This window comes from Taudactylus pleione, unplaced genomic scaffold, assembly GCF_031769625.1.
Source record: "Taudactylus pleione unplaced genomic scaffold, aTauple2 ptg002015l, whole genome shotgun sequence".
Classification (NCBI taxonomy): domain Eukaryota; kingdom Metazoa; phylum Chordata; class Amphibia; order Anura; family Myobatrachidae; genus Taudactylus; species Taudactylus pleione.
In genome coordinates this window covers 604,315-620,557 of record NW_028286411.1, presented here as the reverse complement: position 1 = coordinate 620,557, position 16,243 = coordinate 604,315, and positions in this window count along the sequence as shown.

Below are 16,243 nucleotides of genomic sequence, written 5' to 3'. Positions count from 1 at the left end.
TTCACACACAGAATACAGGCATGCAGATGCACCCGCAGTTACACACACAGAATATAGGCATGCAGATACACACGCAGTCACACACAGAATACAGTCATGCAGATAAACCCACAGTCAAAATCACAGAATACAGGCATGCAGATGCACCCGCAGTTACACACACAGAATATAGGCATGCAGATACACCCGCAGTCACACACAGAATATAGGCATGCAGATACACCAGCAGTCAAACACAGAATATAGGCATGCAGATACACCCGCAGTCACACACACAGAATACAGGCATGCAGATGCACCCGCAGTCACACACAGAATATAGGCGTGCATATACACCCGCAATCACACATAGAATATAGGCGTGCAGATACACCAGCAGTCACACACACAGAACATAGGCATGCAGATACACCCGAAGTCACACACAGAATACAGGCATGTAGATACACACGTAGTCACACACAGAATATAGGCGTGCAGATACACCCGCAATCACACATAGAATATAGGCATGCAGATACACCAGATGTCACACACACAGAATGAAGGCATGCAGATACACCCGCAGTTGCACACACAGAATATAGGCATGCAGATACACCTGCAGTCACACACACAGAACATAGGCATGCAGATACAGCTGCAGTCACACAGAATACAGGCATGCAGATACACCCGCAGTCACACAGAATACAGGCATGCAGATACACCCGCAGTCACACACAGAATACAGGCATGCAGATACACCCGCAGTCACACACACAGAATACAGGCATACAGATACACCCGCAGTCACAGACAGAATACAGGCATGCAGATACACCCACTGTCACACAAACAGAATACAGGCATGCAGATACACCCTCAGTCACACACACAGTATACAGGCGTTCAGATACACTCGCAGTCACACACACAGAATATAGGCATGCAGATACAACCGCAGTCACACACAAAGAATGTAGACATGCAGATACACCCGCAGTCAAACACACAGAATATAGAAATGCAGATACACTCGCAGTCACACACACACAGAATATAGGCATGCAGATACACCCGCAGTCACACACAGAAAATAGGCATGCAGATACACCAGCAGTCACACACACAGAATATAGGCATGCAGATAAACCCGCAGTCACACACACAGAATACATGCATGCAGATACACCCATAGTCACACACAGAATATAGGCATGTAGATACACCCGCAGTCACACACACAGAATACAGGCATGTAGATACACTCGCAGTCAAACACACAGATTACAGGCATGCAGATACACCCGCAGTCACAGACACAGAATATGGGCATGCTGATACACCCACAGTCACACAAAGAATATAAGCATGCAGATACACCTGCAGTCACACACACAGAATATAGGCATGCAGATACACCCGCAGTCAAACACAGAATATAGGCATGCAGATACACCCGCAGTCACACACATAGAATACAGGCATGCAGATGCACCCGCAGTCACACACACACAGAAAATAGCCATGCAGATACACCCGCAGTCACACACACACACCACGAAGGAATGCAGATACACCCGCAGTCACACACACAGAATATAGGCATGCAGATACACCCGCAGTCACACAAACACAGAATATAGGCATGCAGATACACCCGTAATCACACACACACAGAACATAGGCATGCAGATACACCCACTGTCACACAGAATACAGGCATGCAGATACACCCACAGTCACACACACAGAATACAGGCATGCAGTTGCAACCACAGTCCCACACACAGAATATAGGCATGCAGATACACCCGCAGTCACACTCACAGAATATAGGCATGCAGATACACCAGCTGTCAAACACAGAATATAGTCATGCAGATACACCCGCAGACACACACACAGAATACAGGCATGCAGATACACCCACAGTCACACACAGAATATAGGTATGCAGATAAACCCACAGTCACACACAGAAAACAGGCATGCAGATACACCCGCAGTCGCACACAGAATACAGGCATGCAGATACACCCGCAGACAGACACACAGAATACAGACATGCAGATACACCCACAGTCACACACACAGAATATAGGCATGCAGATACACCCGCAGTCAAACACACACAGAATATAGGCATGCAGATACACCCGCAGTCACACACACAGAATATAGGCATACAGATACACACGCAGTCACACGCAGAATATACAGTCATGTAGATACACCTGCAGTCACAGACACAGAATACAGGCATGCAGATACACCCGCAGTCAAACACAGAAAATAGGCATTCAGATACACCCACAGTCACACACGTAGAATATAGGCATGCAGATAAACCCGCAGTCACGCACACAGAATACAGGCATGCAAGAAGACCCGCAGTCACACAGAAGACAGGCATGCAGATACACCCGCAGTCACACACAGAAGAAAGGCATGCAGATACACCCGCAGTCACACACAAAATATAGGCATGCAGATACACCCGCAGTCACACACACAGAAAATAGGCATGCCGATACACCCGCAGTCACACACACAGAATATAGGCATGCAGATACACCCGCAGTCACACACACAGAATATAGGTATGCAGATACACCCGCAGTCACACACAGAATATAGTCATGCAGATACACCCGCAGTCACACACAGAATACAGGCATGCAGATACACCCGCAGTCACACACAGAATACAGGCATGCAGATGCACCCGCTGTTACAGACACAGAATATAGGCATGCAGATACACCCGCAGTCACACACAGAATACAGGCATGCAGATACACGCACAGTCAAACACACAGAATACAGGCATGCAGATGCACCCACAGTTACACACACAGTATATAGGCATGCAGATACACCCGCAGTCACACACAGAATATAGGCATGCAGATACACCCGCAGTCAAACACAGAATATAGGCATGCAGATACACCCGCAGTCACACACACAGATTACAGGCATGCAGAGGCACATGCAGTCACACACACACAGAAAATAGGCATGCAGATACACCCGCAGTCACACACACACACCACAAAGGAATGCAGATGCACCCGCAGTCACACGCACAGAATATAGGCATGCAGATACACCCGCAGTCACACACACACAGAAAATAGGCATGCAGATACACCCGCAGTCACACATACACACACCACAAAGGAATGCAGATGCACCCGCAGTCACACACACAGAATATAGGCATGCAGATACACCCGCAGTCACACACACACAGAACATAGGCATGCAGATACACCCACTGTCACACAGAATACAGGCATGTAGATACACCCGCAGTCACACACACAGAATACAGGCATGCAGTTGCACCCACAGTACCACACACAGAATATAGGCATGCAGATACACCCGCAGTCACACTCACAGAATATAGGAAAGCAGATACACCAGCTGTCAAACACAGAATATAGTCATGCAGATACACCCGCAGTCACACACACAGAATACAGGCATGCAGATACACCCGCAGTCACACACAGAATATAGGCATGCAGATAAACCCACAGTCACACACAGAAAACAGGCATGCAGATACACCCGCAGTCGCACACAGAATACAGGCATGCAGATACACCCGCAGTCAGACACACAGAATACAAACATGCAGATACACCCGCAGTCACACACACAGAATATAGGCATGCAGATACACCCGCAGTCACACACACACAGAATATAGGCATGCAGATACACCCGCAGTCACACACACAGAATATAGGCATGCAGATACACACGCAGTCACACACAGAATATAGGCATGCAGATACAACCGCAGTCACACACACAATATACAGTCATGTAGATACACCTGCAGTCACACACACAGAATACAGGCATGCAGATACACCCGCAGTCACACAGACAGAATAAAGGCATGCAGAGACCCGCAGTCACACACAGAATATAGGCATGCAAATACATCCGCAGTCAAACACAGAATACAGGCATGCAGATACACCCACAGTCAAACACACAGAATACAGGCATGCAGATGCACCCGCAGTTACACACACAGAATATTGGCATGCAGATACACCCGCAGTCACACACAGAATATAGGCATGCAGATACACACGCAGTCATACACAGAATATAGGCATGCAGATACAACCGCAGTCACACACACAATATACAGTCATGTAGATACACCTGCAGTCACACACACAGAATACAGGCATGCAGATACACCCGCAGTCACACACACAGAATAAAGGCATGCAGATACACCCGCAGTCAAACACAGAAAATAGGCATTCAGATACACCCACAGTCACACACATAGAATATAGGCATGCAGATACACCCGCAGTCACACACACAGAATATAGGCATGCAGATACACCCGCAGTCACACACACAGAATATAGCTATGCAGATACACCCGCAGTCACACACAGAATATAGGCATGCAGATACACCCGCAGTCACACACAGAATACAGGCATGCAGATACACCCGCAGTCACACACAGAATACAGGCATGCAGATACACCCGCATTCACACACAGAATACAGGCATGCAGATGCACCCGCAGTTACACACACAGAATATAAGCATGCAGATACACCCGCAGTCACACATAGAATACAGGCATGCAGATACACCCACAGTCAAACACACAGAATACAGGCATGCAGATGCACCCGCAGTTACACACACAGAATATAGGCATGCAGATACACTCGCAGTCACACACAGAATATAGGCATGCAGATACACCCGCAGTCAAACACAGAATATAGGCATGCAGATACACCCGCAGTCACACACATAGAATACAGGCATGCAGATGCACCCGCAGTCACACACACACAGAAAATAGGCATGCAGATACACCCGCAGTCACACACACACACCACGAAGGAATGCAGATACACCCGCAGTCACACACACAGAATATAGGCATGCAGATACACCCGCAGTCACACACACACAGAATATAGGCATGCAGATACACCCGTATTCACACACACACAGAACATAGGCATGCAGATACACCCACTGTCACACAGAATACAGGCATGCAGATACACCCACAGTCACACACACAGAATACAGGCATGCAGTTGCAACCACAGTCCCACACACAGAATATAGGCATGCAGATACACCCGCAGTCACACTCACAGAATATAGGCATGCAGATACACCAGCTGTCAAACACAGAATATAGTCATGCAGATACACCCGCAGACACACACACAGAATACAGGCATGCAGATACACCCACAGTCACACACAGAATATAGGTATGCAGATAAACCCACAGTCACACACAGAAAACAGGCATGCAGATACACCCGCAGTCGCACACAGAATACAGGCATGCAGATACACCCACAGTCACACACACAGAATATAGGCATGCAGATACACCCGCAGTCACACACACACAGAATATAGGCATGCAGATACACCCGCAGTCACACACACAGAAAATAGGCATACAGATACACACGCAGTCACACGCAGAATATAGGCATGCAGATACACCCGCAGTCACACACACAATATACAGTCATGTAGATACACCTGCAGTCACAGACACAGAATACAGGCATGCAGATACACCCGCAGTCAAACACAGAAAATAGGCATTCAGATACACCCGCAGTCACACACAGAATACAGGCATGCAGATACACCCGCATTCACACACAGAATACAGGCATGCAGATGCACCCGCAGTTACACACACAGAATATAAGCATGCAGATACACCCGCAGTCACACATAGAATACAGGCATGCAGATACACCCACAGTCAAACACACAGAATACAGGCATGCAGATGCACCCGCAGTTACACACACAGAATATAGGCATGCAGATACACTCGCAGTCACACACAGAATATAGGCATGCAGATACACCCGCAGTCAAACACAGAATATAGGCATGCAGATACACCCGCAGTCACACACATAGAATACAGGCATGCAGATGCACCCGCAGTCACACACACACAGAAAATAGGCATGCAGATACACCCGCAGTCACACACACACACCACGAAGGAATGCAGATACACCCGCAGTCACACACACAGAATATAGGCATGCAGATACACCCGCAGTCACACACACACAGAATATAGGCATGCAGATACACCCGTATTCACACACACACAGAACATAGGCATGCAGATACACCCACTGTCACACAGAATACAGGCATGCAGATACACCCACAGTCACACACACAGAATACAGGCATGCAGTTGCAACCACAGTCCCACACACAGAATATAGGCATGCAGATACACCCGCAGTCACACTCACAGAATATAGGCATGCAGATACACCAGCTGTCAAACACAGAATATAGTCATGCAGATACACCCGCAGACACACACACAGAATACAGGCATGCAGATACACCCACAGTCACACACAGAATATAGGTATGCAGATAAACCCACAGTCACACACAGAAAACAGGCATGCAGATACACCCGCAGTCGCACACAGAATACAGGCATGCAGATACACCCACAGTCACACACACAGAATATAGGCATGCAGATACACCCGCAGTCACACACACACAGAATATAGGCATGCAGATACACCCGCAGTCACACACACAGAAAATAGGCATGCAGATACACCCGCAGTCACACACACAATATACAGTCATGTAGATACACCTGCAGTCACAGACACAGAATACAGGCATGCAGATACACCCGCAGTCAAACACAGAAAATAGGCATTCAGATACACCCACAGTCACACACACAGAAAATAGGCATACAGATACACACGCAGTCACACACACACAGAATATAGGCATGCAGATACACCCGCAGTCACACACACAGAAAATAGGCATACAGATACACACGCAGTCACACGCAGAATATAGGCATGCAGATACACCCGCAGTCACACACACAATATACAGTCATGTAGATACACCTGCAGTCACGCACACAGAATACAGGCATGCAAGAAGACCCGCAGTCACACAGAAGACAGGCATGCAGATACACCCGCAGTCACACACAGAAGAAAGGCATGCAGATACACCCGCAGTCACACACAAAATATAGGCATGCAGATACACCCGCAGTCACACACACAGAAAATAGGCATGCAGATACACCCGCAGTCACACACACAGAATATAGGCATGCAGATACACCCGCAGTCACACACACAGAATATAGGTATGCAGATACGCCCGCAGTCACACACAGAATATAGTCATGCAGATACACCCGCAGTCACACACAGAATACAGGCATGCAGATACACCCGCAGTCACACACAGAATATAGGCATGCAGATGCACCCGCTGTTACAGACACAGAATATAGGCATGCAGATACACCCGCAGTCACACACAGAATACAGGCATGCAGATACACGCACAGTCAAACACACAGAATACAGGCATGCAGATGCACCCACAGTTACACACACAGTATATAGGCATGCAGATACACCTGCAGTCACACACAGAATATAGGCATGCAGATACACCCGCAGTCAAACACAGAATATAGGCATGCAGATACACCCGCAGTCACACACACAGATTACAGGCATGCAGAGGCACCCGCAGTCACACACACACAGAAAATAGGCATGCAGATACACCCGCAGTCACACACACACACACACCACAAAGGAATGCAGATGCACCCGCAGTCACACACACAGAATATAGGCATGCAGATACACCCGCAGTCACACACACACAGAAAATAGGCATGCAGATACACCCGCAGTCACACACACACACACCACAAAGGAATGCAGATGCACCCGCAGTCACACACACAGAATATAGGCATGCAGATACACCCGCAGTCACACACACACAGAACATAGGCATGCAGATACACCCACTGTCACACAGAATACAGGCATGTAGATACACCCGCAGTCACACACACAGAATACAGGCATGCAGTTGCACCCACAGTACCACACACAGAATATAGGCATGCAGATACACCCGCAGTCACACTCACAGAATATAGGAAAGCAGATACACCAGCTGTCAAACACAGAATATAGTCATGCAGATACACCCGCAGTCACACACACAGAATACAGGCATGCAGATACACCCGCAGTCACACACAGAATATAGGCATGCAGATAAACCCACAGTCACACACAGAAAACAGGCATGCAGATACACCCGCAGTCGCACACAGAATACAGGCATGCAGATACACCCGCAGTCAGACACACAGAATACAAACATGCAGATACACCCGCAGTCACACACACAGAATATAGGCATGCAGATACACCCGCAGTCACACACACACAGAATATAGGCATGCAGATACACCCGCAGTCACACACACAGAATATAGGCATGCAGATACACACGCAGTCACACACAGAATATAGGCATGCAGATACAACCGCAGTCACACACACAATATACAGTCATGTAGATACACCTGCAGTCACACACACAGAATACAGGCATGCAGATACACCCGCAGTCACACAGACAGAATAAAGGCATGCAGAGACCCGCAGTCACACACAGAATATAGGCATGCAAATACATCCGCAGTCAAACACAGAATACAGGCATGCAGATACACCCACAGTCAAACACACAGAATACAGGCATGCAGATGCACCCGCAGTTACACACACAGAATATTGGCATGCAGATACACCCGCAGTCACACACAGAATATAGGCATGCAGATACACACGCAGTCACACACAGAATATAGGCATGCAGATACAACCGCAGTCACACACACAATATACAGTCATGTAGATACACCTGCAGTCACACACACAGCATACAGGCATGCAGATACACCCGCAGTCACACACACAGAATAAAGGCATGCAGATACACCCGCAGTCAAACACAGAAAATAGGCATTCAGATACACCCACAGTCACACACATAGAATATAGGCATGCAGATACACCCGCAGTCACGCACACAGAATACAGGCATGCAAGAACACCCGCAGTCACACAGAAGACAGGCATGCAGATACACCCACAGTCACGCACACAGAATACAGGCATGCAGATACACCCGCAGTCACACACAAAATATAGGCATGCAGATACACCCGCAGTCACACACACAGAAAATAGGCATGCAGATACACCCACAGTCACACACACAGAATATAGGCATGCAGATACACCTGCAGTCACACACACAGAATATAGGTATGCAGATACACCCGCAGTCACACACAGAATACAGGCATGCAGATACACCCGCAGTCATACACAGAATACAGGCATGCAGATACACCCACAGTCACACACAGAATACAGGCATGCAGATACACCCGCAGTCACACACAGAATACAGGCATGCAGAGACCCGCAGTCACACACAGAATATAGGCATGCAAATACATCCGCAGTCAAACACAGAATACAGGCATGCAGATACACCCACAGTCAAACACACAGAATACAGGCATGCAGATGCACCCGCATTTACACACACAGAATATTGGCATGCAGATACACCCGCAGTCACACACAGAATATAGGCATGCAGATACACCCGCAGTCAAACACAGAATATAGGCATGCAGATACACCCGCTGTCACACACACACAGAATACAGGCATGCAGTTGCACCCGCAGTCACACACACAGAATATAGGCATGCAGATACACTAGCAGTCACACACACAGAATATAGGCATGCAGATACAACCGCAGTCACACACAGAGAATATAGGCATGCAGATACACCCGCAGTCACACACACACAGAATATAGGCATGCAGATACACCCGCAGTCACACACACAGAAATAGGCATGCAGATACACCCGCAGTCACACACACAGAATATAGGCATGCAGATACACCTGCAGTCACACACAGAATATAGGCAAGCAGATACACCCGCAGTCACACACAGAATATAGGCGTGCAGATACACTAGCAGTCACACACACAGAATATAGGCATGCAGATACACCCGCAGTCACACACACAGAATATAGGCATGCAGATACACCCGCAGTCACACACACACAGAATATAGGCATGCAGATACACCCGCAGTCACACACACAGAAATAGGCATGCAGATACACCCGCAGTCACAAACACAGAATATAGGCATGCAGATACACCTGCAGTCACACACAGAATATAGGCAAGCAGATACACCCGCAGTCACACACAGAATATAGGCGTGCAGATAAACCAAGAGTCACACACACAGAATATAGGCATGCAGATAAACCCACAGTCACACACAGAAAACAGGCATGCAGATACACCCGCAGTCGCACACAGAATACAGGCATGCAGATACACCCGCAGTCAGACACACAGAATACAAACATGCAGATACACCCGCAGTCACACACACAGAATATAGGCATGCAGATACACCCGCAGTCACACACACACAGAATATAGGCATGCAGATACACCCGCAGTCACACACACAGAATATAGGCATGCAGATACACACGCAGTCACACACAGAATATAGGCATGCAGATACAACCGCAGTCACACACACAATATACAGTCATGTAGATACACCTGCAGTCACACACACAGAATACAGGCATGCAGATACACCCGCAGTCACACAGACAGAATAAAGGCATGCAGAGACCCGCAGTCACACACAGAATATAGGCATGCAAATACATCCGCAGTCAAACACAGAATACAGGCATGCAGATACACCCACAGTCAAACACACAGAATACAGGCATGCAGATGCACCCGCAGTTACACACACAGAATATTGGCATGCAGATACACCCGCAGTCACACACAGAATATAGGCATGCAGATACACACGCAGTCACACACAGAATATAGGCATGCAGATACAACCGCAGTCACACACACAATATACAGTCATGTAGATACACCTGCAGTCACACACACAGCATACAGGCATGCAGATACACCCGCAGTCACACACACAGAATAAAGGCATGCAGATACACCCGCAGTCAAACACAGAAAATAGGCATTCAGATACACCCACAGTCACACACATAGAATATAGGCATGCAGATACACCCGCAGTCACGCACACAGAATACAGGCATGCAAGAACACCCGCAGTCACACAGAAGACAGGCATGCAGATACACCCACAGTCACGCACACAGAATACAGGCATGCAGATACACCCGCAGTCACACACAAAATATAGGCATGCAGATACACCCGCAGTCACACACACAGAAAATAGGCATGCAGATACACCCACAGTCACACACACAGAATATAGGCATGCAGATACACCTGCAGTCACACACACAGAATATAGGTATGCAGATACACCCGCAGTCACACACAGAATACAGGCATGCAGATACACCCGCAGTCATACACAGAATACAGGCATGCAGATACACCCACAGTCACACACAGAATACAGGCATGCAGATACACCCGCAGTCACACACAGAATACAGGCATGCAGAGACCCGCAGTCACACACAGAATATAGGCATGCAAATACATCCGCAGTCAAACACAGAATACAGGCATGCAGATACACCCACAGTCAAACACACAGAATACAGGCATGCAGATGCACCCGCATTTACACACACAGAATATTGGCATGCAGATACACCCGCAGTCACACACAGAATATAGGCATGCAGATACACCCGCAGTCAAACACAGAATATAGGCATGCAGATACACCCGCTGTCACACACACACAGAATACAGGCATGCAGTTGCACCCGCAGTCACACACACAGAATATAGGCATGCAGATACACTAGCAGTCACACACACAGAATATAGGCATGCAGATACAACCGCAGTCACACACAGAGAATATAGGCATGCAGATACACCCGCAGTCACACACACACAGAATATAGGCATGCAGATACACCCGCAGTCACACACACAGAAATAGGCATGCAGATACACCCGCAGTCACACACACAGAATATAGGCATGCAGATACACCTGCAGTCACACACAGAATATAGGCAAGCAGATACACCCGCAGTCACACACAGAATATAGGCGTGCAGATACACTAGCAGTCACACACACAGAATATAGGCATGCAGATACACCCGCAGTCACACACACAGAATATAGGCATGCAGATACACCCGCAGTCACACACACACAGAATATAGGCATGCAGATACACCCGCAGTCACACACACAGAAATAGGCATGCAGATACACCCGCAGTCACAAACACAGAATATAGGCATGCAGATACACCTGCAGTCACACACAGAATATAGGCAAGCAGATACACCCGCAGTCACACACAGAATATAGGCGTGCAGATAAACCAAGAGTCACACACACAGAATATAGGCGTGCAGATACACCCGCAGTCACACACACAGAATATAGGCGTGCAGTTACACCCGCAGTCATACACACAGAATGTAGGCATGCAGATAAACCCGCAGTCACACACACAGAATATAGGCATGCAGATACACCCGCAGTCACAGACAGAATACAGGCATGCAGATACACCCACAGTCACAGACAGAATACAGGCATGCAGATACCGCCACAGTCACACAAACAGAATACAGGCATGCAGATACACCCACAGTCACACAAACAGTATACAGGCATTCAGATACACCCGTAGTCACACACACAGAATACAGGCATGCAGAAACACCTGCAGTCACACACACAGAATATAGGCATGCAGATACACCCGCAGTCACACACACAGAATATAGGCATGCAGATACACCTGCAGTCACATACAGAATATAGGTAGGCAGATACACCTGCAGTCACACACACAGTATACAGGCATGCAGATACACTTGCTGTCACACACACAGAATATAGGCATGCAGATACACGCACAGTCACACGAACAGAATACAGGCATGCAGATACACCCACAGTCAAACACAGAATATAGGCATGCAGATACACCCGAAGTCACACACACAGAATACAGGCATGTAGATACACCCGCAGTCAAACACACAGAATATAGGCATGCAGATATACCCGCAGTCACAGACACAGAATATGGGCATGCTGATACACCCACAGTCACACAAAGAATATAGGCATGCAGATACACCCGCAGTCACACACACAGAATATAGGCATGCAGATACACCCGCAGTCACACACACAGTATACAGGCATGCAGATAAACCCGCTGTCACACACAAAGAATATAGGCATGCAGATACACCTGCAGTAAAACACAGAATATAGGCATGCAGATACACCCGCAGTCACACACACAGAATATAGGCATGCAGATACACTGCAGTCATACACAGAATACAGTTATGCAGATACACCCGCAGTCAAACACACAGAATACAGGCATGCAGATGCACCCGCAGTTACACACACAGTATACAGGCATGCAGATACACTCGCAGTCACACACAGATTATAGGCATGCAGATACACCCGCAGTCAAACACAGAATATAGGCATGCAGATACACCCGCAGTCATACACACAGAATACAGGCATGCAGATGCACCCGCAGTCACACAAACACAGAAAATAGGCATGCAGATACACCCGCAGTCACACACATAGAATTTAGGCATGCAGATACACCCGCAGTCACACACACAGAATATAGGCATGCAGATACACCCGCAGTCACACACAAAGAACATAGGCATGCAGATACACCCGCAGTCACACACAGAATACAGGCATGTAGATACACCCGCAGTCACACACAGAATATAGGCATGCAGAATACACCCGCAGTCACACACAGAATATAAGCATGGAGATACACCAGCAGTCACACACACAGAATATAGGCATGAAGATACACCCGCAGTCACACACACAGAATACAGGCATGCAGATACACCCACATTTCACACACAGAATAAAGGCATGCAGATACAACCGCATTCACACACAGAAAACAGGCTTGCAGATACACCCGCAGTCACACACACAGAATACAGGCATGCAGATACACCCGCAGTCACACACACAGAATACAGGCATGCAGATGCACCCGCAGTGACACACACAGAATATAGGCATGCAGATTCACCCGCAGTCACACACACAGAATATAGGCATGCAAATACACCCGCAGTCACACACACAGAATATAGGCATGCAGCTACACCCGCAGTCACACACAGAATACAGGCATGCAGATACACCCGCAGTCACACACAGAATATAGGCATGCAGATAAACCCACAGTCACACACAGAAAACAGGCATGCAGATACACCCGCAGTCGCACACAGAATACAGGCATGCAGATACACCCGCAGTCAGACACACAGAATACAAACATGCAGATACACCCGCAGTCACACACACAGAATATAGGCATGCAGATACACCCGCAGTCACACACACACAGAATATAGGCATGCAGATACACCCGCAGTCACACACACAGAATATAGGCATGCAGATACACACGCAGTCACACACAGAATATAGGCATGCAGATACAACCGCAGTCACACACACAATATACAGTCATGTAGATACACCTGCAGTCACACACACAGCATACAGGCATGCAGATACACCCGCAGTCACACACACAGAATAAAGGCATGCAGATACACCCGCAGTCAAACACAGAAAATAGGCATTCAGATACACCCACAGTCACACACATAGAATATAGGCATGCAGATACACCCGCAGTCACGCACACAGAATACAGGCATGCAAGAACACCCGCAGTCACACAGAAGACAGGCATGCAGATACACCCACAGTCACGCACACAGAATACAGGCATGCAGATACACCCGCAGTCACACACAAAATATAGGCATGCAGATACACCCGCAGTCACACACACAGAAAATAGGCATGCAGATACACCCGCAGTCACACACACAGAATATAGGCATGCAGATACACCTGCAGTCACACACACAGAATATAGGTATGCAGATACACCCGCAGTCACACACAGAATACAGGCATGCAGATACACCCGCAGTCATACACAGAATACAGGCATGCAGATACACCCACAGTCACACACAGAATACAGGCATGCAGATACACCCGCAGTCACACACAGAATACAGGCATGCAGAGACCCGCAGTCACACACAGAATATAGGCATGCAAATACATCCGCAGTCAAACACAGAATACAGGCATGCAGATACACCCACAGTCAAACACACAGAATACAGGCATGCAGATGCACCCGCATTTACACACACAGAATATTGGCATGCAGATACACCCGCAGTCACACACAGAATATAGGCATGCAGATACACCCGCAGTCAAACACAGAATATAGGCATGCAGATACACCCGCTGTCACACACACACAGAATACAGGCATGCAGTTGCACCCGCAGTCACACACACAGAATATAGGCATGCAGATACACTAGCAGTCACACACACAGAATATAGGCATGCAGATACAACCGCAGTCACACACAGAGAATATAGGCATGCAGATACACCCGCAGTCACACACACACAGAATATAGGCATGCAGATACACCCGCAGTCACACACACAGAAATAGGCATGCAGATACACCCGCAGTCACACACACAGAATATAGGCATGCAGATACACCTGCAGTCACACACAGAATATAGGCAAGCAGATACACCCGCAGTCACACACAGAATATAGGCGTGCAGATACACTAGCAGTCACACACACAGAATATAGGCATGCAGATACACCCGCAGTCACACACACAGAATATAGGCATGCAGATACACCCGCAGTCACACACACACAGAATATAGGCATGCAGATACACCCGCAGTCACACACACAGAAATAGGCATGCAGATACACCCGCAGTCACAAACACAGAATATAGGCATGCAGATACACCTGCAGTCACACACAGAATATAGGCAAGCAGATACACCCGCAGTCACACACAGAATATAGGCGTGCAGATAAACCAAGAGTCACACACACAGAATATAGGCGTGCAGATACACCCGCAGTCACACACACAGAATATAGGCGTGCAGTTACACCCGCAGTCATACACACAGAATGTAGGCATGCAGATACACCCGCAGTCACACACACAGAATATAGGCATGCAGATACACCCGCAGTCACAGACAGAATACAGGCATGCAGATACACCCACAGTCACAGACAGAATACAGGCATGCAGATACCGCCACAGTCACACAAACAGAATACAGGCATGCAGATACACCCACAGTCACACAAACAGTATACAGGCATTCAGATACACCCGTAGTCACACACACAGAATACA